Source organism: Leptonychotes weddellii, chromosome 12 (genome assembly GCF_054177405.1).
Source record: "Leptonychotes weddellii isolate Sample4059 chromosome 12, ASM5417740v2, whole genome shotgun sequence".
Taxonomy (NCBI): domain Eukaryota; kingdom Metazoa; phylum Chordata; class Mammalia; order Carnivora; family Phocidae; genus Leptonychotes; species Leptonychotes weddellii.
Genome location: NC_138380.1, coordinates 45,561,838 through 45,583,817, shown reverse-complemented (window position 1 = coordinate 45,583,817; position 21,980 = coordinate 45,561,838). Strand labels below are relative to the sequence as shown.

At 41.3% G+C, this 21,980-nt stretch overlaps 1 long non-coding RNA gene across 1 annotated transcript in view; it reads left to right on the top strand.

The window, feature by feature from the left end:
• Nucleotides 1-21,980, top strand: part of LOC115937609 (uncharacterized) — a 438,489-nt gene that overhangs the window by 194,399 nt on the left and 222,110 nt on the right. The window lies entirely within an intron of this gene.

The window sequence follows — 21,980 nt, the reverse complement described above, 5'->3', positions numbered from 1 at the left end:
ACTCATCAGGAGTGAGCCATTTCTCCTTAGCAGAATTCTGCTTGCCCTTGTATATGTCATTCCAAATTTTACCCATCTCTCTCTCTTTTTTAAAAAGATTTTATTTATTTATTTGGCAGAGAAGGACACAGCCAGAGAGGGAACACAAGAAGGGGGAGAAGGAGAGGCAGAAGCAGGCTTCCCTCTGAGCAGGGAGTCTGATGTGGGGCTCGATCCCAGGACCCTGGGATCATGACCTGAGCCGAAGGCAGACACTTAACGACTGAGCCACCCAGGCGCACCATCTTACCCATCTCTTAAAGTGCACATAAATTTGTGTCTCTTCCACACATTGCTGGAGGGTAAATTAGTGAATCTCTGTGGCAGGCAGTTGGATAATATCTAATAAAATTAAAATGCACATACAATTTAGCCTAAGAGTTTCATTCCAAGGTATTTATCCTATAAATATATTGCACATGGTTAAAATGCCCATCCATAAGGGAATTCATTGCAGGAGTATTCATACTAGGAAGATATTGAAAACCACCTAACTGTCCATCAATTGTTGACTGAATTATGGTGTATACATACAATATAAAATGATGGAGCCAATAGAAATAATGAGAGTCTCTGTGTCTACTAATGAGGAATGATCTCCAAGATATATTGTTAAATGGAAAAATAAAGGGCAGAAGTATATGCAGAGTGGGCACAAGCTGTCTAAGGAAAAAAATAAACAAATATCTATGTTTGTAAATGCACAGAAGATCTTTGCGAGAATGCAGAAGAAACTGTTGCCTGTGGTTGCCTCTGGGAAGGGAGGCTGGGCAATTATGGGACAAGACAGAGAAGTGTTACTTTTCACTCTACACCCTTTTGTACCTTTTGAATTTTACACCTTGTGCATATATTATCTATTCAAAATAATACATTCAATTCAGTTGTAAAGGTTCTGAATCCAAAAAAAAAATCTATAAATAAACAAACAATCTTTTTGATCTATTCAATCTAGAGATTTCTTCCTTCCTCACTGAGCAGGCATAGTTGTATCTCGTATTGGAATCTATAATTTTCTGCCATGAGATATCTCTTTTACTGTTGGAACATTTAAAATAGTGAGTGTATCAATGTTAAAGAGGGCTGCATACAGTGTAATTTGGATGGAGTTCAGCATGGATGATGGCTCTTCTGCTGGACACCATGGATGACAAGTGGGCACTGGTTAGTGGAAAGGGGAAGGTCCTCCCCCAGAAGTGGCAGAGAAATCAAAGGATTCTGCAATGTAGTTGGTGCCTGAGGCCCCCTCCAAAGGCCCTAAGTGATTGCAGTGTGATCAAATCTGCATGGAAGGCAACAGAATCTTCTTAGGGAAAATAATTATTTTCATTCCTTTCCTGAATGAATGGTTTGAAACAGGAAAATACCTTGATAACTGCATCAAGGATGGAAGATGATGATCTGAGGGCATGGATTAGAAGGAGATCACAAAGAAGTTTCTAAACAGCTCTTTCTGAATAGAAAATGAATAGGAGCTTGGAAGTAGGAATGAGTAGAGGAGAAGGGAGGCAGAGGAGGGCAGAGAGTGATCCTGGAGCCAAGTGGCATTGCAGGAGACCAAAACTTAAGGAGAAAAGTGGCCAATGGGCAATTCTTGGTGCTGGGTTGATTGGGGGACTCCTGACACTAGGAGTATCTGTTACTGTAATTTCAAATTATCTTCGTTTCTGTCAGTTAAATGGCATTTGCTTCCCCAACTGTCCAGTAAAATGTGCTGCTACACACCAAGTACTTTATGTCAGTAGGCTTTGGGGAAATCTGGGAAAAGCCCTGGACTCCATGGCTAGACTGGGGAGGATGGGTGTGCATCACAGTAGCAGGAGACTGAGGGAGGATAGGGATACACCAGGAGTTCACGGCCAAAGGAGACCATGAAGACTTGACCCCTGGGAAGTCACAGAGAGCTATGTAGGGTGCCAGACTACGCAAGAAAGTTGATAGGAGAGTTGGGACAATTTTATACAGACTTCAAAGGATACGATCTCAGTCATGCATTTTACAGTGTGAAAACTTCCAGGTGAAAAAAAAAAATCAGTCATCTGGAAGCCTGAGACTTGCAGGCATTTAGAAACAACCAGGAGATTGACTGCATTTTCCACTATCCATGACAACATCAAGCATTGTAGGGAAACAGCCCAGAGTCATGTCATTGCCTATGGCTTAGTCTGTACTTTACCCAACAGAGAATTCCTTGACATTCTCCATCTTTGACATTTGCCTATTACACACACCACTGTGGGGAGTAAGGATAAGTTTGTTCTGAATTGATTCTTGCTATTGTCCCAGTGTTTCTTTTATAAACTACAACACAATGTTGGGATTCTCAGATGAGCTTACATTACTTTTTGTAGAACTTTGCAAAGTAGACACTTGCATCTACCCACACATTTTGCTGAATGAAGTATTTGGACTGCTAAATGTAATATAAAAAACAACAATCAATAAAAAAATCTGTTTTAAGTTCTTCCATCACTTTCTCCATGTTTCCCCAGAGTGTGTTACGAGGCCTTGATATAACTACAATCTGTATATGCCAGTCCTATCCCCACTTTCAATAATGCCATTCATCCAAGAATCCCAAAGCGTTTTTTAATAACAGACTCATTAATCCTCATAACACTCCTTCATTTGACACATGTAACTCTCACTACATGATATGTTGGTACTTACTCTGGATTTAATTTAACTGATTTTTCCCCCGTTGTGGGTAGTCATTTAATTGACCTCATTTTAGCTGAGTTATCGCTCAGATTTGAGCAAGTTTGAATGGCCTCATCCCAAAATGACATCTTCTGGCAGATAGAGGAAAACCATCTTAAGAAGCAATTATTATTATTTTTTTTTAAGGAGAGGTTTCAGCAACAAATGGCCCTATAAATAAACAACTGGATTTTAATCATGAGCTAAGAGACTGAGGCATTTTGCCATTTTATAAAAATGTGAAACTGAATGAATTTCAGAATTCATGGGAGAGAGAGAATAGGCTTAGCTGGACTGGGGGCCTCTGTGTAGCAAGAACTTAACCTCTTATCTTATCAAAGAATTTCATTTTTTCACATTTCCTCTTTTTATACTTGGCCCCTTTATCTCTGTCCTTTCTGTGGCCAGGTATCAAGGTAGGTTTCTGGAGTTAAAGTCCAGCAATAGTAGAGCTCCTAACCAGGGTGAGCTGGGGTGAATTGTCCAACAAAGTGTGGCTCATAGAATGGGTTTGGAGGTGGGCTCTGCTATCTATTGATTCAAGTAAGCAGACAAGGTAGTCCAAGGAGGAAAAGCATAGGAACCAGACTTGGTGGGCAAATGGGAGATTAGAGTCAGAGATTGACAAAGAGGTAACACGTTGCTGGGGAACTTTGAACCAAATTTCATGAGCAATATTCTTTTGGGACATCCTCTACCCAGTGGTTATTCCTCCATCACTTTTAAAGGCATGGTACCCTGAATGAGACATCTCATAAGATGACTCCTTCCTGTGGCTTCAGCTATCACCTTTGTGTAGATAATTCTCAAATCTCTCACATCAGCCTCTACCTCCTAGAGCAATGATTCCCAACCATATCAGATCCAATACCCCTTTTATAACAATATTTTACAATGTCATTTTTATTATTATGAAATTCATAAATAACATAAATTACCTATCTACATAATTTAAAAAGAAAATGTCTTGACTGTCTTATAAAAAATAAAGGAAGGGGCGCCTGGGTGGCTCAAATGGTTAAGCATCTGCCTTTGGCTCAGGTCATGATCCCAGGGGCTGGGGATTGAGCCCTGCTTCATGCTCCCTGCTCAGTGCAGAGCCTGCTTATCCCTCTCCCTCTGCCATTCCCTCTGCTTGTGCTCTCTGGCTCTCTCTCTCTCTGTCAAATAAATAAAATCTTAAAAAAATGAAAATTAATAATACAATATGTATTTCAGTGTGCAAATCTTTGGGCACAACCATACCAGAAGACAAAATGAAGTGTCAGAAGTCTGTGCCTTACCCAGAAATCATAGGGATGGCACAATTACAAAGCCAGAATATAAAGGTGTATTGTGCCAACAACTCTAATATCATGACTACTCTTGCCATTGGTGGTATGACTTTATGAAATGGTCAGTAGATCTTGGGCAAGTATATCTCCCCAAATAAAGATAATTTGGTGAGAAGAATGGCATGTTTGACAGTTTTGCAAATCTCTGTAATATCTGGCTTATCAAACACAGCTAGATTCCCTTATCTGCTTCTGTATTCAATCTATTGCAATATGATATTTTGCTTGAAGTTTTTGAAGAAAATCCAGCCTTACACAGATATGTAGGTGGAAAAGGCAGAAGTTTTATACTAGACTTTTCAGGTAGTTGTGGATATTTTTCTTTGATAAGACACAAAGCTCAACAATGATAGTTTCTTTTATTTTTTTTAACAAATGATAATTTCTTTTTTTTTTAAGATTTTATTTATTTATTTGACAGAGAGAGACACAGCGAGAGAGGGAACACAAGCAGGGGGAGTGGAAGAGGGAGAAGCAGGCCTCGTGCCGAGTAGGGAACCCGATGCAGGGCTTGATCCCAGGACCCTGGGACCATGACCTGAGCCGAAGGCAGATGCTTAATGACTGAGCCGCCCAGGCACCCCGGTTTCTTTTTTTTTAAAGATTTTATTTCTTTATCTGAGAGAGAATGAGTGAGAGAGAGAGAGCACGAGCAGAGAGAGAGGCAGAGGGAGAGGGAGAAGCAGACTCCCCGCTGAGCAGGGAGCTGCTGAGGGGCTTGATCCCAGCTCCCTGGGATCTTGACCTGAGCCAAATGCAGATGCTTAACTGACTGAGCCACCCAGGCACCCCCAAGTGATGGTTTCTTAAGGGCTATTCAAAATGAGACCTGAAATCATATCAATGATTATCTTGTACTCTGTTAACATTAAATTCCATTGGTCTATCTTGCACTTTGAATGAAGCTTTTTTCCTTTTTTTTTACCAAGCATGATTTTGTAACATTGTACATTGGTCATTTGTAAAGTATTGGCTTACTGAGTTATACAGATATCCAAATGTTGACACATTTCATCATGCAAAATCAATAAATCACATTCATTAATATTGCCACCCATCTCATCAGAAAGGCCTTTAAGTATTGAAAAGCTATCAAGCTCATAGTGGCAGGTACAGATTTCTCACAATTCTAATTCTTGCTTGAATGCTTAAATGTTATCTGCACTAACATGTACTTTTTAGTTGTTTCCTTGGAAATACAAAAATTGTTCATTTTTGAAAAAATGGTCTGCAAGATACCTTTCTGAATAATCATCGTTTTGTCTGCCTGTTGTTTTTTCAGGTAAAACTGATATTCCATGAAAAACATGGCTAGTTCAGCTTGCAACTCAAACAAATTGTGTTTTGATATGTAGCATTTTGTCAGACAAAATAGTTAAAAGGTGTGTACTCAAGAGTTGAAATTTGATGAAGTTAATAAATTTTATTGCTTCATCAAGAACATTCTAAAGTAAAAATGGAGGGTGTTGAACTGGAAGTGCCTGGTGGTGAAGAATGCAATGATCACTAGTGCAATACACCTTGGTGCTATTGCTTTGATTTGCTCAAGGCACCAACATTTTTATCCACCACCATTCCTTTTTGTCTCATCATTGCAAATGTCAACTCCGTAAAAAAGGCAAATAATATGATGGTATGACTGTGAAAATGGTTTAGACCCTGATTATCCCTGAAATGGTCTAGAGGATCTCCAGGGGTCCCCAGACCATACTTTGAGAACCAATATCCTACTTGGATATCTGGGGAAACATATGAAAGCCACACAGGACAATTCATTGTTGTGTTTGCACTGCACACGTTGTACGCATCATGGTATCTCTGGTTCCTGTCCTCTAATGTCAGTAGTGCCTTGCCATCATTTTGACAACCAAAAATGCTCAGACATTTTCTTAATACCCCCTAGGGGCTGGAGTGACCCTTTGAGAACTGCTTCTCTAGAGTCTTGATCTGTGTTAGCAACTTGACCAGGAAACTTTTCACAGGAATACCAGCCTGCATTTGACATGTACAAACCAAACTCATCACTTTCTGATAGATACAAACATGTCAGAGCTGGAAGGGCCTGTAGGGGTCACTTAGGGCCACCCTTTACAAATGAGGAAACTGAGGCATAAGAAAGATTAGTGACTTCAAGATCATAGTAAGATTAAAAGTGACCATTATGGAATAACGGTTCATTCCATCATGTTTCAGGTATCTTATGCAGTTTCTATTTGATTTGTAGCTATTTCCAGTTTTGTTTTACAAAAGACAAAAATGAGACTCAGAGATGAATGGCCTCTCAGAGTTTAAGAAACTGGCAAGTGATAGAATGAAGACTTTGAATTCAGGTCTCTTGGTTCCAAGAGCAGTGCTCTTCCCTCCCTGCTGTGCCTGATCTTCTCTTGTGCTTTCATTATGCACATCCAGTGAGATCCTGCCTTCATTAAATTGTCCATGTTCACCCTCTATTTTCAGTGTTGTCCTTTAGCTTGGGTCCTCAGATCCTCTGATTTGGACTTACTGCTTCTTAGCTAGGCACCCTGACTCTCCTCTGTTCTCTCTTCCATCCATCCTAGATACCTCCTCTGTGCTAAAGTCATGGATCAGGGCTGGGTCCCCAGAAGCGAGAGTATGGAGCATAGATACATGCTGAAGAACCAGGAGGGTAGGTGGATCTGGGGACTAGTACCTTATGATTTAGGGGAAAAGGATATCCTAGGTGTTTGCAGTTCTTCTTATCTTGTTGGCAATTCATGATGTCAGCTTTGTTGCCTCATTTTAATAGGAGGAAATGGAACCTGAGACATGGTAAATAGCTTGCATGAGGTCACACAGCCTGTCACTGATAACTGGGAACCTGGACCCTAACTTCTTGTCTCCAAAGCCCTCTTCCATTCACATGTCCCTCCAGGAAGTCATGGGGAATGATGTTCAGGAAAGCATTAGGATTCCTGGCAGGCCTAAAAGTGAGACAAACCCAAGTTGACTTCCAGCTAAGAGCATGTTTGTTCAGCACCCAGTTCAGCCAGAAGAGGGTGAGGAGAAGATTCTGGGGCTGGTTCTCCAGGGTCTGTGCCAGGGAAACCACACTTGGTTGGAAGTGAGTTAAAGACAGCTGAGCAGATCTAGAATTATGGATTTCTCATGCTTCTATGTGTTTATGGAAAATGGGTTTTGTTTTTTCTCAGTTTGCTAGGAAAACTCCCTTTGGAAAAGTCAAATGCTGTTTTCCCAGCACTGGGAGGAAAGAGAGTATCCCCATACCTTGGCAGGCCAGAGAGCAGTCTTGGGGAATCCCTAGAGGCCTGCGTGCTAGAGGCATCAGAAGGCGGCTCCTAAGGCAGACAAAGCTGGAGGGGGAATTGGGGGCTTGGAGATGGATCCTCCTGGGCTGGTCTCACTGTCTGCATACTCCCCACATACCTGCTACATGTGCCAACTATTTTATTCCTCTCCTTTGCTCCAGTGATGCATACTCCCTCCTGGCTCTCTCCTCCCCCTATTTCTGCTCTTTATGGGATTTAGAACCATGGAGTGAAAACGAAATGTGATGCTAATCCTTTTGATTGCCTCCTTTCTGTAGTATCTTCAAAATGGACAAAAAGGCAAGAAGCCATACAAATATATTTGGGCTAGTCCATTCAAGAGAAAAGAAGTGGATAAAAGTCAGTCCATCAACAGTTCAATTATTCTTAGTACACTTGGGACCTGTCCTTACCTTTCTCACACCACAGGCTCTCCTGGAATCACACTGCCTCTAGTGAGCGCACTTGGGGGTTTTCACGGTAAAGACTCTCATGTTTTAAAGAGCAGGAAACTTTGAACTTAAGGGAGAAAAGGCACTAAAAATATACTAGAGTTGGAAATCCTCGTTCCATTTTCCCCAACTACTAAAAAAGAGTGTTAGCTGGCCACAGATTTCTCACTTTCCCCTTTCTCCCTCTTCTGCTTCCTCACTTCCTTACTAGCCAGTGTTAGAGAAGCCAGACCTTGAGCCAGGATAACTGGAGTTTGAGAAGCTCAAGTTATGAGGAAACTGGTGCTCAGAGCAGTAAAAGGAGTTAATCAAGTCTTCTGGGCCCCATCCCTGTGCACCTGCTGTGACGTCAGCTGCCACCAGGGTGAGGGAAGACCTTGCTGCAAAGGCTCCCAGGCAGGGGGAGAGAACACTGCCATGTGAGGGAAGAGCTTTTTTGGAAAAACATTAAAAAAAAAAAAAGGAAAAGTGTGGACAATGACTTTTTCTCTGGAGAAATGAATATAACAGATAATAGATACATTTAACACAGCAAGCATTCATGGGTCCTTGTGCCTGGCCCTCTGTTTAAAAATGCAGATTTCTGGGCTCTGCTTTTTGAGATTAAGGTTTAATGCATGATTTTCCAGACCAAAAGGATCAGCTGGTGACATTTGCTAAGTTGATTAAGTCCTCTCTTCCCTGGGAGCTCTGATTTAATATGTCCCAGTTGGACTGGAAAATCTGAATCTCAACAGCGCAGGTGATTCTGAATTTCTAACACAAGTGGTCCTTGAGCCCACTTTGAGAAACTCTGAATTAACATCATTCATTTATAGGCCCTTTTCAATTGTTTCCTTGCCTCTGACTATTCAAATCATTTGGAGTATGTAGACATGGATTAAGAGGATCTTCTAGAAAAATCCAGAAGTGGCTATATCCAAAGATGAGAAAGGCCTGGTGGAGTGTTGGGATAAATGTAATCCCCTCTTGGCCTCACTTCAGAAGGCTTTAAAAAAATCTTTAACTGTCCTTCAACAAGAATTGTTTTAAGGCCCAGAGGGAAGCAGGAGCCCCTTATTCCAATTTGACTTGAGCTGCAGTCAGAACCCACTCTGGCCCTCAGCTCTGATTATGGGACGATGTGGTTTTAGGAATGTGTGGGATTTATAACTTGAAAATGCCAGAAAAATCAGGAATTTAAATCCCCCCTGATTTATGCCTATCTTGTCAAAGGCTATAGAGCTTTAGAAATGCTAAATGTTTGAGTGAAGCTCTGAAGGGTAAGCTGTGTTCTGCTTTCAGCCGATTATTATTAACACTGGTTGCTCCTAAAGCTTTAGTGGCTCTCAGCTGTGACCTTTAGACTTGGTCCATCCCAGCTTTGTGAGGTGTTATAAATTCCACGATTACAAAAAGTTGTAATAGGAACATTCTCTGACTTTTTAAGCCAACATTTCTGAGACTAGTTTCCTGGGAGATGGAGCGTTAAGCATCTTTATCTCTGCTCACATATCTGAGCTGCTTTTTTGTTGAAAGCTGCAAGTATGCAATAAGTTTTCACTCAAGAATAATTCTTTACCCAAGAAGAGACAAATATAAGTACATTCATTTGTTGTCTGTAATTTTGGCTGCTTATTAAGGATCCAAGAGCATTTGGTGCAGAAAACCAGACCGTCCCCCTCCACACGGTTACTGTAAATGATTTAAATCAATCCCTTTTATGCAGCATCAGGTACAGGAAGCACAATATGTAGTGACTAAATATGCCATTTAAATTCTTCTCAGGCAAAGGTTAAAAGAGAGGTGGTGGTGGGGGGAGTGGGGAAGCCGAGATTGGCGAGGTAGCTGTATTCACATATTTCTGATAGGTTTCTAAGATACATGTCTCTTTTTCCAAAGCAAATGCATTCATGCCTGAGAAAGAAAACAAACAGGGAAAATGTTAGCTCTTAGGCTGGTGAGCTCATGAGAAATGCCAAAAGAGTTGTTTGTGCCCAGACACAAATATCAGGGTTTCTTTATTGTTGAGCTTTGATGCTCGGAATCAGGCGGAACGTTTCCATGACAACTAATAGATGTTATGTTTATTTACTGACTGGCAGGGAATGACAGTGTCAGCAACTGACATTTTAGTTTCTTTCTCTTCTTTTTCTCCCCGGTAAAGATTTGTTTTAGGTGATGAAAATGGCAACAGCATCTTCCATTTTATTTGTCAGAGCTTCTATGGCGAAAAGTAAACAACAGTTTAATTTGATTCAGTTATTCCACGAAACATCCCTTATAGGCCCATTGCCTTCTGGGCTTGGGAGAGTACTTAACAGTGGACCGTAGCTGGTGAGATGATTTGCAAAGTGAAAAGCAAATTTCGGGTTTTATTCACTTGAAAATGGTCTAACACCCGCATTCCGAGCCGTCCAAATTCACGGAGGTCTCATTAACGTCCTCTACATTTCACGGGACCTTGTTGACGCTCCCACTGATAGATTTCATACGAAGGGTTCTGAAGACCCGAACAAGACTGCAACCTCAGCAGAAACAGGAGATGGCGCTGCAGCGTGGGCCGGCGCAATTCCTCGCGGGCTACCAATAACCAACGATATATTCCACTCTGGTATCTGCCTGTGGCTTGTCGACCCTGTAAATTATCTGCAGTCAATTTTTAATGCTGAACTGGCTTCCTCCCACTATCCAGCTGGTGTGTGCTCAAGGGATATAAACCAGTGTTCGCATTTGCTTTAAGAAAACACAATTAACAAGGCAAGCTGCTGTCGTGGGCAGCGGGGGAGGTGGCGGGTAGTCTTAGGATTCATGCTAACGCAGAGAATTGGCTTCTTCTTGGTCCCTGTTTTGTGTTATCTGTGCTGCTGCTCTGATTGATTCGAACAATTGACACGCCACACGCTTCCCGCTTCTAAGCCGAGGTCTCCAAAAGCTTTAGGAAACAAAGTCAATATGCAACTCCTAGGAGGTGCTCAAAACTTTGTTGCCTGAAATCGCCTCCCCTGATTTCCCATGTCTCAGGTAGAAATTAGCTTCTCTCCTAGAAGCTTCATCACTCCCTTACATTCATTTGTTGCAGACCTGTTTGTCACACTAGAATGTAAGCAGCTTGAAGGCGCTGGTTGCCTCTTCCTGGATTTTTGCATCCACAGCAGCTAGCAGGGTCTCTGGCACAGCGCCTGCTTTCCTTCAGGAAACTTCTGTGGAACAAATGAATAATGAATGAGTGAATCATCACAACCCAGCTCCTGAGTGGAGTCAGGCATTCTGTCCTCTGATCAAACTGCCATTATAGCACCGCTCATGGTATGGTCTGTTTCCAGTTCTGTGGAATGAATGCATAAATTCTTGTTCACTTAAGGATGGGAGAGCCAACATTTCTCAAGAGGATGTTCTTCTGTTTTGTGATGTGTGCATGCATGCACACATACACAGAGTAATACAACAGAAAAATAACAAAGGAAAGGCGTGGATTCTAATGAGATCTGCATCCAGCCACGAGGAGATTGTGGGAGACAAGGAGGAGCACCAAAGATCTGGAAACTCGGGTTTTCTGTCACTAGATAGACAACGTCTCTTGAGTCTCCATGACCTCACCTCTAAAATGAGGGGTTGTGGCCAGATGAGCTTTTCCCAGATTGTGTTCCAGGAGACGCCAATATCTACAATGTGTTAACAGCTCTTCCAGAGCAACCAAAAACCAACTGAACAACCAACTCTGTATAGCTAAGTTAAATAGGAATACCGAGAGTCCCATGAGTAAGTATAGACCGAATCTGAGAGGTCTTGGAAAATATGTGACTTCCACAGTTGTTCAATCAGAGGGAGCCCATGGGCAGACATGACTTTTTGCAGCCTTATTTGATAACTAAAACACTTTGCCCAGGGACATCTATAGACATCCATGGGACACTGGGGTCCTGGACGACTGGTGGTTCTTTCCCCAGAGGAAAATGAGTTGAGTTGATGGGAATTCTGACTCATGCTCTTATTTTGTCAAGGTGTTATTTAGTCAGATAAAAAAAAAAAAAAAACCTCATCCTATTTCACCAACACAATAGAAATAGGGCAGAGACTTAGAAATTTGAGGCAATATTGTAGATAATCAATAACAAAAACCCTGCACTAGTCACTTGTGGTTTATCTCTACTTATATTATTCACTGATAATGGTCAGTTCACCAATTCACCTTAAGTGTAGGCCAAGTCAGACAGAGGCTTTGGATAATAGATGACTTCTGTAACATCTATGATTATCCAATCAGGATCCTATCAGAGGAGGCCCGTGGGATCTTCAATATGAAAATCTTAAAGGAGGAGGAAAAAAATAGAGTGGCATATTTATCTTCCCTGACAAATACATCGAATTTGTCAGGGAAAAGGGAGGGAGGGAGAAGAGTAACTAGTATTTATTGAGTAGCTGCTACATGCTAAGCATAATGCTGAGCATTTTGCAACTGCTCTGGGAGGTATCATCAAATTCCTTTCACACAGAAAGCTGAGGTTCGTGGTGACATGAGGATCATCAGGTAGTGAGAGGTAGAGTCTAGATTCAAACCCTGGTATGCTATGATATCGAATTCTGTGAGCTCTCCATTTTGTTCTGCTGAGAGGAAAGGATATACACCTAGAGAGAGTTATCACTAGCAACCCTTAACAAGTCCTAATGAAGTCACAGAGACAGTAAGGTCATCATAGTTTGGTGGTCAGGGGCAGAATCAAACATGATGTAGGGTTTGAGCTGATCTTTGAAGAAGTAGGGGATCTAGAGGCACATTTGGAATTATGATTAAACAAAAGAGCCACACTACTTGTGGTACTTTGCAGATCTCTGACCACATGGTGACCTCTGAGAGAGATCAGAGGGGTGGAAGGACTAAGTCCAGAGATGCAGGGGGTGTGTCGCAGCCAGTAGAAACTCATGGTCCCCAGGATGTGGGTGCTATAGACTGAGTGTTTGTGTCTCTCCCTGCCCCCACCAAATTCCAATGTTGAAACCTAATCCTTAATGTGCTGGTATTTGGAGGTGAGGCCTTTGGGAGGTGATTAGGTCATGAGGGTGGTGCCTTCATGAATGAGATTAGTGCCCTTACAAAAGAGACACAGAGAGCTCCCTTGTCACTTCCGCTACGTGAGGACACAGCAAAAAGATGTCTGTTTATGAACCAGGATACGGACTCTCACCAGACACCGAATCTTCTGGCACCTTGATCTTTAGAACTGTGAGAAATAAATTTCTGTTGTCTATAAACCATCTAGTCTATAGTGTTTTTGCTATAGAAGCTCAAACAGACTCAGGCAATAATAAAATTATAGATATTCTTGGCTCTCTATTGTTGCCACAGTGGAGTACTTCTACTTGAACTCTCTGTGGCAGAGTTCATGATCTGGCTATGGAGTGCTTCAAATAATAAGGTCGTACAGTGAAAAACAAAGACATGGAAGCTCAATTGGAAAATGGGCAAAAAGATGAATTGTCAAGAAAACTCTAGTAATCATACATTTTTCCACCTCTGCCTTCTTGCATCTACTATAGTTTAAATTACTCCAAATGGACCCTAACCATGGCAGTCTTCCACTTAATGTAGCTGAGAAGATCTGGTGAATGCTATGGAATTCTTTCTCTCCCCTTGGAAACAATATTGGCTTTATTTCCATAGGACAACATCAGTAGGTTCTGGTTAAGTCTAACTGCTGTCCCCTAAGTGGTGCCTGTTCATTTTTTTTTTACAATGCTTATGGACACTCTTCTGTGACCCTATTCCAGCTATCAGAGTATCATATGAATAATGACATATCAAATATTTATTTTTATTTATTTATTTTTTTAAATTTTAATTTATTTCTTTTTATTTAAATTCAATTAACATATAATGTATTAATGGTTTCAGAGGTAGAGGTCAGTGATTCATCAGTTTTATATAACACCCAGTGCTCATTACATCATATGCCCTCCTTAATGCCCATCACCCAGTTACCCCATCCCCTCACCCCTCTCCCCTCCAGCAACCCTCAGAATGTTTCCTATGCTTAAGAGTTGCTTATGGTTTTTCTCCCTCTCTGATTTCCTTTTATTTTTTCCTCTCTTCCCCTATGATCCTCTGTTTTGTTTCTTAAATTCCACATATCAGCGAGATCATATGATGTCTTTCTCTGATTGACTTATTTCGCTTAGCATAATACCCTCTAGTTCCACACATGTCATTGCAAATGGCAAGATTTAATTTTTTTGATGACTGCGTAGTATTCCATTATATATAGATACCACCTCTTCTTTGTCCATTCATCTGTCGATGGACATCTGGGCTCTTTCCATAGTTTGGCTATTGTGGACATTGCTGCTATAAACACTGGGGTGCAGGTGCCCCTTCGGATCACTACATTTGTATCCTTGGGATAAATACCCAATAGTGTAATTGCTGGGTTGTAGGGTAGCTCTATTTTCAACCTTTTGAGGAACCTCCCTACTGTTTTCCAGAGTGGCTGCACCAGCTTGCATTCCCACCAACAGTGTAAGAGGGTTCCCCTTTCTTTGCATCCTCGCCAACATTTGTTGTTTCCTGAGTGGTTAATTTTAGCCATTCTGACCAGTATGATTTGGTATCGTCATGGTTTTGATTTGTATTTCCCTGATGCTGAGTGATTTTGAACATTTTTTCATGTGTCTGTTGGCCATTTGTAGACACATCAAATCTTTAAGTAAGTCTTACAGCATTTGGAACCTAGTTTTGGGGCACAGCTATTGTACTTTCAAAATGTTGAACCGTTTCCACTTTAATGGAATTCCACCCCTCCCCCCTTTATTGGGTACTAATGCAAATTAGCCTTAGAGCTTTTCTGAATATATATATATTTTTGATGAGCATTTGACATTACCTCAAACAGAGTCAAGTCTCAGAACATGATTACATCATACAACTTTGGAAGTCGATAGGATCTTTTTCAGGCAGTCTCATCCAAGGAGTTTTAAAACTATGCCCCATGGAATCAAAGGAATTATTTGGAGCTGCCATGAGGAACACTGGGCTCCAGGTCTACATCCTACTACAGAGGAGCAACTCCTACCTTATCTATTTTAGTTACTAGAACTCCTTGTAAGATTTCATTTGAAGAATGACTCCATAGCTATGTGAAAGCCTGGAAACCACACATTTAGCCTAATATTTAGTCTAACCCTTTATCCCAGATGAGAAAAAAATGAGGTCTAGAGAAGGCATATAACTTTCTTTCAAGTGGAATACTAGTAGCAAACTCTAGACTGGCCCCCACTAGGCTCATTCCTCATCATATCATTTTACTGCTCTGAAATAATGTTTATCAAAGGCCAGATTTATTGGACATTCTTGGATTGGAGCCACACAATTTTAGACCCTAAAGGAAAATAGTTTTCTCATGGTATTGTCCCAGGATGATTTGTCTTATGCTCACATGTGCTGTGAACATACTAAGCAAGATACACAGAGTAGGCTAAGATGGGCAAGAAGAGGAAAATGGTAAATGGCTGTGACTTTTAACAATTTCTGTGAACTTCAGTGAGAAAAATCTTATTTCTGATTTTTTTTTAATATCATCACCACCCTTCTAAGCAGTCTTCTCTGAACTGCAGGGTGACAAATCATGGAAACTTGATTTCCCAGACTCCCCTGCCAGGGGGTCCCGGTTAGATCCCACCCAAGGGGACATTCCTCAGAGATTTGGAAAGCAGAAGGAAAGGAGAAGCTATTATCCTCTTATAAGCATGAGCAGACAGCTGATGTGGGATTTTGCTAGTGACATGGTTTAGAAAATCTTCCTAAGAATAATTGACTTCTGTGCTGTAGGAAGCTGAACTGCATTGCAGGTCTTTCTGAGAATCATGTTCATGCTGTGGAAGTGGAGACCACTGGTGGTGGCTTCCCAACAACCCTATATTTCTGGATTTCCTGAAAGTGGCCTTCCTGATCTATGCTCTCTTCACTATCTAATAACTGCATGTTCTCTGATTCCCTGTATTAAATGTCTTCCTACTCAGAACGTCAAAGGCAGTTTCTGTTTTCTGGATTGAAGCCTGGTCATTTCAGAAATTGATTTCTTCAGGGGAAGTGGTGTGGTGGGGGTGTTGTAAGTGGGTGGCAAGGAAGTTGATATTGGAAGCTAGAAGGGGACAGCTTCAAATGGTGTTTCATTTCTAAAAGGCCATCCTCAGATGTGGCCAAGGACAGTAATAAACCAGGAGGAACGCCCATGGGTGGAGCCAAAGGCCCTGGAGAACAGTGGGCAGAGGAGTTCCTTCCAGAGAGCAGAACCTGGCCTAGTCAAGGGACTTTGCCCACCTCAGGGAAGGGGGGTTTTAGAGTATTTGCTCAGTGGGATCTCAGAATTCTTACAGTTCAGTGACTGACATGAGACTTTCCTTCTTCCTCTTCCAAATGAGGGGGTTTATTAAGGCTGTTCTCAATGTGTTTATCCATTGTTGGGATGTATGTGGTGGTGGCAGACCAGGTGTGGGGTGGGGCAGGCAGCATTTCCTTTTAGTTCATAGCCTATCAGGTCTAGAGGGGTCTCGTCTGGATCTGATGGAGAAGTCTGCATATTTCCCAGAGACCCAGGACCCCAAATTCGGACTCTGTGAGTGGATAGGACTTTGAATTGTCCCTCTTGGGAGAGGTGAGTGAGTTGTATGTACTGGAGAAAGAATGAAATGCATATTTGGTGAACAGAAGGTAAAACCGAGGGAGGGACCTGCCATATGCTTATCAGTTTTATTTATTTTTTTCTTCAGTAAAGAGAAGATTCCATTTTCCAGTTTCCTATTCAGTTTGGTTGATTTATCTAATTGGTTTCTGGATAATGAATTATGGGCTGAAATGATGTGAAATGATATCACTTCCATCTATTGCATAAAAATCCCTTAGTAATCATTCATTCTTTCCCCTTCCTATGGCAACCATTGTGTTGCTGTTGAAAATGTTCCCATCTCAAGACAAAAAGAATCTGGATTTTGGGCCACTGCTTTAAGGAGAGCTACCTCTTGACCCACATCAGCCTATGACATAAGTGAGAAATATACCTTTATGGAAATAAGTTACCAAGGTTTTGGATTGTTATAGCACATAGTGTTTCTTGTCCTGAGTCATGAAAGAATTTAATAACAGAACATAATAATGTAATTAGCAGAATTTTTAGGGATTTTAAAATGGAATCAGGATGAATCAGAATACCCACCACAGTCAGAAGGTCATGGCCTCATTCTTGGTCTTTTCAAGTAGGGGTTCCAGGATGTTTTAATTCTTGGATACACTGTTAATTTCCTGATAAATCTGGAAGAAGGAGGCATTTCCTCTACTCCCATCCCCACAGGTAGACTTTTTTTTTTTTTTCATTTGATGGTAAAGGAACAGGCCTTAGAAAAGAACTCCTCTGACTGTGATGGTCAGAGGTCAGATGGTCAGATAGAGAAACAAAAGGAGGACATGTTCACAGAGATCCCAAGAAGGATCAAGGTTCTTCTGCGCTAAGTGAGTGGGTTAGTTTTGTGGACCACCACACTGCTGATGGGGACTTCAGGACACTGCATTTAAGTCCCAACCTAGGGGCGTGAGTGCAAGACTGTGGGTTGAGGGAAAGCAAGGAGGAAGCGGCACAGGAGGCCAGCTGGAGTTAGTGATGCAGATCTTAGGGATACATTTAAAGATGTTACCCTTGTCACCCAAAGTTTCATATGTAATGGTGAGTGGTGAAACTCACAATGGAACTTGCAGCCTAGGCATGGCTTGATACTTTGCCTTTTACAGATCATAGTATTTATGTTTTCCTTAGTAGTGAATGCATATTTTTTGACTGTAGAAGATTTAGGAATTATAGAAAAGCATAGAATAGAAAAAAATCATAATCCCCCACCCAGGAAATAATCGCTATTATTTTGCCATGGTTCTTAACAATCTTTTAAATTAATATACATGAATTATATTTTTTAAAAGATTTTTATTTATTTATTTGACAGAGAGAGACACAGTGAGAGAGGGAACACAAGCAGGGGGAGTGGGAAAGGGAGAAGCAGGCTTCCCTCAGAGCAGGGAGCCCAATATGGGGCTCGATCCCAGGACCCCGGGATTATGACGTGAGCCGAAGGCAGATGCTTAACGGACTGAGCCACCCAGACACCCCATACACAAATTATATTTAAAAAGAAAGTTGATGTACTTTAAGTGTACTTTGTATTAATTAGTATAGGCCAGGTTATGCTACTGTAACAAAAGATCCTCAAGTCTCAGTGGTTATAATAGCAAAAGTTTATTTCTCATTCATGCTACATGTCCCTTGCATATCAGCTCCAGCTTTGCTTCTTGTTATCTTCATTCCAAGGACCAAGGTGAAGGAGCAGCCTCTGTTTAGAACAATCAGCTAGCAGAGAGAGAAGAGAATATGACAGATCATGCACTGACCCTTAAGCTTCTGCATGGAAGTGATACATGACATACATAATTTCTGCTTTCATTTCATTTTGGAAAGCAAATCATATGGCCAAGTTTAGTATTAATGGGTGAGAAATATAATCCTCACAGGCAAATATCTGTGAACAATAATACTTACACCATTGAGCTAGTTTAATGTTCTACACTCCTTTGCAAGCACTAGAATTGTTATAAAATTAATGTGATGTTGCTTTCTCGGTGTGAGAAGTTTTACTCATCTCCTACCTTTGGTTCTTCCCATCTTTGTTTTCATTGCCATAGGAAGAGAATGGTGAGGGATGGATTGGAGACACTTCCACCAGTGAAAATGAATTTGTTATCAATAAATGACAACAGTATCTACAGGAAAATTCTAGAAGTTTTTAGAAGTAAATCGAAGCATAGAAATATGGCGAGAAAAAAATTTAAATTACATTCTCAATACAAGAACTAACCTATTCAACAGAAACCTTCCATAAATGATGATCCTTCCTTGGCTTCTCCACGCTGAGAGAGGGACAGTTCCCTGGCACTGAGGCAGCCCTTTCTAGCAGCTGGTTCAAGGGTCCATATGTAATCAGAACTACTGTTTTGGGTTCAGATGCCCACATCTACCTATCTCTGTCAGCCTCCCACCTTCTGCTCTCAGAGGCTCTGCCTAGGGGGTCAGGATGCAGCTTCGTAAATCTGATATCACCTGCTCATTTTCTCGGTACCCAGCTGTTCACGGAATGGTTTAAGAACAGAAGGAAAATGTCCGTTTTCTAATCCTCCATGTGCTTCTGGCCCTTGGCTTCATGGGCATCACCTCCTGTGCTGAGGAGGGCATGAAGCTCACTCACCATCCATTATGTCCTCACCAGGGCCCACAAGTGTCTGCCCAGAGACAGGGGAACATTCATAAAGCTACATGGCACCTCCTCATGCTGCCCCTGCCCCTGGTTTTCTAATTGGCATGCTGAATGCCTGGGCAGGAGAGACTATCCCTATTCTCCATTCATTTTCAGTGTAGTAGAGATCCAATTATTTGCAGACAATAACAAATTATGTTTTTCCTTATCCTGCAAATGTGGTTTGACTTCCAAGTACAACCCTGGTGTGCCCCCATGAGCCTCCTTTGCTCGACTTGTCAGGAGGTCACCTTTGTGTGGAGCCCTAGGTTTGGACAACCAACAGCCACCTCTGGCTTTGCACCATGTTTTGTTTTTAGCCTGTGTTCCATGTTCACTGTCCCTGCTGTCTCTCTTCTTAGTCGGCCTCAGGGGCTGTTTGCTTCTTCTATCTATTATTCAGTAAAAAGTGTACACATTTTGCATTAATAAGCCACAGAACACACAAGGGTTCTTACTGAGTGGGAGTGGACTATGGTGTTTGCTAGATCAGCTGCCCTCTCCAGAAGGCAATGATTAACCTTCTTCTCTCCCACTGTCTCTATTGGACTCTCCCAAACTGAACACAGCTCTAAAACACAACAGTGTCCTTTAGCATTTTGTTTTTAGTCCTAGTCCTCTAAAGAGGTAAGTTCCAATATCCTTTTAATTTTTTACTTTTTTTCTTTTCAAATGTCTTGCCTTCAGTAAATACAGTGGAAGAAGAGAATTCGAATAGTACTGTCTGTAATATGGGCACTTTTTAGGGAGACAGTAAATTTGGTGTCAATGGAAGGAAGATAGATCTGGAATTGTGTGAATATGGGTTTCAAGGATTACATGGGGTTATCCTCGGTGTATTTTATGTTGCTTTCCAACCCTGAGTTTTTATGAATCCATGTGCACTGTGTTGCCTCATCAAAATGAGCTACGAAGGAAAAAAACAAATGGGAAAGCAATACCCAAGACAAATTGTTCTTTCCCTTAGGCAGTGCTCTATTCGGATATCTAAAGAGTAGCCTTCTGAATGCCTGGAGTTTATCTTTGGCTGCAAGACAAGCAAACACTGGGCCTGGAATCAGGAGAGTAGGAGGGGGAATAACAACAAAAAGACCCCTTGCCAGGAATGGAGAGGAGGAGACAGGCAGAGCCAGCCCCCTGACTGGCACTGTAGGGTTCGGAGGCCTGGGACAGCTGTGTAGTCCATCACCTTGGGAGGGAGGGTTTGCTCTGCCCCTGGCTTTCTGGCTCCCACCCTTTCTGCACATTTTCTCCAGCTGAGTTCATTCTTGGCTGGTCCTCATTCAAAGGCAAGGGAGCCAGGTGCTGCAGGGGGGCGGGAAGCAAGTTTAGAGACTGGAAGTTTGTCCACCTTTGTGATATTAAAGCTAAGGGCGAGAATGTGAAATGGAAAACTTAAGGGAGTCTTGATTCCATTCTGAAGTGAGCTCTGGAGGGACTGGCTTTTAAGGGAACAAGATGGTGGCTTCAAGAATAGTTTTTTGAAAGTTGGGATTTTGGCTTCTACCAAAGCAACACGCCCCTGTGTATTGGTGGATGTTTGCTATTAGCTCTTCTTTGGCTGTGTGTAGGAGAAACAAATGGCTTTGTTGCCTGTGAAAGACTTTTCAAGTTTCTTGGCCACCCTATTTCATAAGGACTGTACTCCAGGATTTGTGTAGCTGGGAAAGAACAGGCTTAATCTCATTAACACTGTTAGTATAGGGAAGAGAGGGAATCAAGTCATGTATTAAGCTATTATAAACTGTCAGAAGCTAAGAGCTTACTGGTGTCACTGGAGAATTGAGAATAAGGGTCTGACCAGTCTGGATCTCTCTCTCTCTCTCTCTCTCTCAAAACTCCGAAAATGTAGCTGATTCAGGCTCTTCCCTGGCTACCAGCTTAACCAGATCTCATCTTGACCTGCCACTCACTCCCAGTACTTAACTCTTCCCAATATAAATGAATCTATGCTCTCTGACTACTCCAGTTGGCAACTCTACATCTTAAATGGAACCCAAGCCTAAGCACCCAGTAATCCAAGATTTTTCTTGAAAAGCTGGGTGGGGGATACTTATTTTCTCTTTTTTTAATAGGTGTTTTCAGGGAAAGAGAGGTATTGGTTTTACAGCAGTAGCCCAGAAAGGTCGAATTACTAATGTAGGATTAATATTGATTATGTTAAAAAACTCCAAGTAGGGGAAAAAAAGCACCTTTGATTGGATTTTAATATATCCAATTAGCATAAATAAGACAAAAGGATAGAAGTTACAGAGAGACATATTTGGATCAAACAAAGAATAGTTTTTGATGATGGAACTGTTCCAAGATAATGGACTAATTTGGCTGATGGTGGGCTCCCTTCATTCAAGCTGTTCAAGCAAAGGCTAGAAAAGTATTTGAACATGGACTAGTTTTAAGGTGTAAAAACAGCAATGAACATTTTACTTCATGAACTGAGGAGTTCTTAATCTGTGAACCTCATAACCATGGATGTAGAATTATTTTTATGTGCACATTTTTAGAGGAGATTTTTTTCTTTTTCTTTTTTTTATTACAACCTCTTTTATATGCCAAACTAATGAATTAGCTCCCCATGTAAAGAGTTAACTTCTCTTAAACTGTCAATTAGGTTTTTATGGTTCCACACTTAAACATGACTGTTCTGTTAGGGATCAATGGGTGTTTGAGGACAACTTCTAACATGAAAGACAGAATTCAAAATAAAGAATAGAGACAAGAATGCAGGGAAAAGGAAAAAAAAAAGCAACAACAACAACAATAAATAAACTCATTAATATACACAGAGAACTAAGAATATATTTCATGAAACAAGGAACAAGGTGACTATATAAAAGGAATGTTTAAAAGACAAAAAGGAACTC